Here is a 3,489-nt window from a genome sequence, read left to right on the forward strand (position 1 = left end):
GCGCCTTAGCCGGTTGAGCTATAGGCGCCGAGCCAGAGGCTAGATTATTAACCTCTGTTTGAAGGGTTCCCAATGGCAACATGGTGATGTCAAAATCCTGTTCTATAACCATGGAAAGATTCATGATTTCTCTTTCAATTTAATAAATTCTAAATGTTGGAGAAAGGATCCTGAGCATTGAAAAGAGTTTTGAAATATGATGAATGAAGGAGCTAAGGAAATTTTGTACCAAAATATGACTCCTTGGTATAAAGGACATTTTGAATTAAAGGCATTCCTCATCAGGAAGTATTGGAAAAGTACTTTCCTCTATCTACATAAAACCTGCGTAACCTGATTGGGAATCAAAGGGGGCTGCTGACTTTCTTATTATATGCTAATAGTCCTGGCCTCAAGGTCATTTGAAGCACTGATACCTGTCTCTCAGGTTAATGCACAAATCAGTGTCTCTCAGGTTAATGTACAAATCAGTGTTTCCACCCATCTATGCACACTCCCTCCTCACAACCACTTGCTGCACCTATACTTTCCACCTTCTCCCCCCTCCATTCCAAAAGGCATCCATAAAAGTCTCTGACCATCACTGAGGCTTCAGGTAATCATTCTTGTGGTTCCCTCATCGGCATGATATTTAGAAATAAACTTTTCTCTTACTAATCTTCCATAATTGTGAGTTAATCTGTTAGTGAATCAACCAAGGAGGAAAGGCAGGTTTCACTGTGATCCCTGCAGTTTCACATAGCCAGCAGCATCTCACAGTCACTCTGTTCTCCTGAAAGCAGAAAGCTGGAGCAAGAAGATTGGAACTCTGTCCAGCCAGGACCTGGTGAGATGCTTTACGTACAAGTGAAATTCCCAGTTTTTTTTTCTGTTGGCTCTGGTTGAGCAGATGGTAAAATATATTTGCTCTGGTTCAGAGCCTACAGCTCAGTGGCTAGGGCACCAGCCACAAACACAGGAGCTGATGGTTTCCAACTCAGCCTGGGCCTGACAACCACCACCACCACCAACAACAAAATAATAGCAGGGCATTAGGGCGGACTCCTGTAGTCCCAGCTACTTAGGTCTCTGAGGCAAGAGAATTGCTTTAGCCCAAGAGTTTGAGGTTGCTGTGAGTTATGATGTCAGAGCATTCTACTGAGAATGACATAATGAGACTCTGTCTCAAAAAAAAGAAAAAGTGTTTGTCCTTTCCATATTTAAGATTAATGAGAAAAACATTTTTGTTGGTGACTGATCATGTAAGCAACTCTGGTGTTGGCATATTTTTAGGTACTTTGTGGTGTATAAATATCCGGGTTATTTGATTCCATCTCCTCTCACAAATAGTCTAATCACTGTTATTGTTATGGCTTGTTTTTGTTTTGTTGCTTATCTTTCTTTGTCATTTTGTCTAAAGAGGGTTACCATGGTGTGGATCTTGGGCCTAGCTCCCATCAGCCCGATGTTCAAACTGGCCCTGCATACTAGCCAGTTACATGGTTCTGACTAGTCAGATACTCTAGTCAGTTTTTTTTTTTTTTTTTTTGAGACAGAGTCTTGTGTCACCTTGGTAGAGTGCCATGGCATCATAGCTCATAGCAACCTCAAATTCTTGGGCTCAAGTGATTCTCTTGCCTCAGCCTTCCAAGTAGCTTGGACTAAGGGCTCCTGTCACAATGCCTGCTATTTTTTTCTTTTTCTTTTTCTTTTCTTTTTTTTTTTGCTGTTGTTATAGTTGTCATTGTTGCTTTTATCAGGCCTTGGTCAGTTCAAACCTGCCAGCCTTGTGTATATGGCTGGCACCCTAACCACTGACCTATGGCCGTGGAGCCTAGTCTCACGTCTTTTAAGGCAAACTTTGTTTCGGGTCCCTGTAAACCAAAGCCATATGAGGTTTTCCTCTAGTCCTGTTTTATGTCTCTGAGCTTGACTTTATGACTGAGTGGGAGTTCTCTCCTCAGGCTCTGTCATCTGGGAGGTGTGCTTTGTCGGGAACACATCCAAGTGCTGATCTGAAAAAACTGGGAGACCAGAACACATAAGATTCTAAGAAGCATACTGTGTGTACCAAACAGGTCAAGCTCTGAAGAGTTAAGTCTTTTCTCATTGTCTATTCTATCAGAAGTCTGTTTCTAAAAGTCAATTTTTAGGAATCTTAGAAATGGCCTTTTTCTATGAAGAGGCATTGGGCCTTACAAAGAGGCATTGGATTGAGTTGCTTTTGGAATAAATATACTATTAGGATTAAAGACCAAAAATGTATCCCTTAAATTGAAATACTTCTAAATTTTGAGACTCTGTCTAAAAAAAAAAAAAAGTTTATAACTTATAACGTTCATTAGTTCTTCTCCCTTCTATGCACAACTATGGCTTTCCTATTTTTGTTTTTGTTGTGGTGGTGGTTGTTGTAGTTGTCATTGTTGTTTCACAGGCCCAGGCTGAATTTGAACTCACCGGCTCCAGTGTATGCGGCTGGCGCCCTACCCACTGAGCTATAGGTGCTGAGCCGATGTATGAGACTTTTAAAGATTTATATATAAATGGTTAACTGAAAACCTAGGACCATAGAAAATATGACTGAACAAAATTATAAATAACCTCTTATTCATGACTAGTAATGCCTTTCTTTTGTAGATTTTTTTTATTGAGGCAGAGTCTTATATCTTACCCTCAGTAGAGTGCTGTGGCATCACAGCTCACAACAACTGCAGACACTGGGGCTCAAGCAGTTCTCTTGCCTCAGCCTCCCAAGTAGCTGGGACTACAGATGCACACCACAACTCCTGGCTTTGTTTTTTTTAGAGACAGAGTCTTACCCTGTCACCCTCAGTAGAATGCATTGGCATCACAGCTCACAGCAACCTCCAACTCTTGGGCTTAGGCGATTCTCCTGCCTCAGCCTCCCAAATAGCTGGAACTACAGGTGCCCACCACAATGCTGGGCTATTTTTTGGTTGCAGTTTGGCTGGGGCCAGGTTCGAACCTACCACCTTCAGTATATGGGGCCGGCGCCCTACCCACTGAGCCACAGGCGCCACTCTGGCTATTTTTTTTTATTGTTGTTCTCATTGGTGTTTAGCAGGCCCAGGCGGGGTTTGAACCCACCAGACCCAGTGCATGTGGCCAGCGCCCTAACCACTGAGCTACAGCTATTGAGCATCTTTTATAGATTGTGTAAAAACTGTTCTCCAGCTTTTAAAATACTTCTTATCACTTTAATTAAGTAATGACCTTGATTCAGGCATAATAGTTTCACTTACAAGATAAAAAGTTCTTCTGTGTGTTCTCAGTGAAGTTCACTCTATTCATCTTTACTCCTTTCTACTCTTTCTTCTCTGTGGATCATAGAATTTTGGCCAATCAAAAACAGCCTGCTGATCCAAACGGTATTTAAGTGAGACAAATACTGAGCTTTAGACAATCCAACTTTTTTTTTTTTTTTTTTGAGACGGAGCCTCAAGCTATCCCCCTGGGTAGAGTGCCATGGCATCACGATCACAGCAACCT

This window comes from Otolemur garnettii, unplaced genomic scaffold (genome assembly GCF_000181295.1).
Source record: "Otolemur garnettii isolate 467f Iridium unplaced genomic scaffold, OtoGar3 scaffold00320, whole genome shotgun sequence".
Lineage (NCBI taxonomy): Eukaryota > Metazoa > Chordata > Mammalia > Primates > Galagidae > Otolemur > Otolemur garnettii.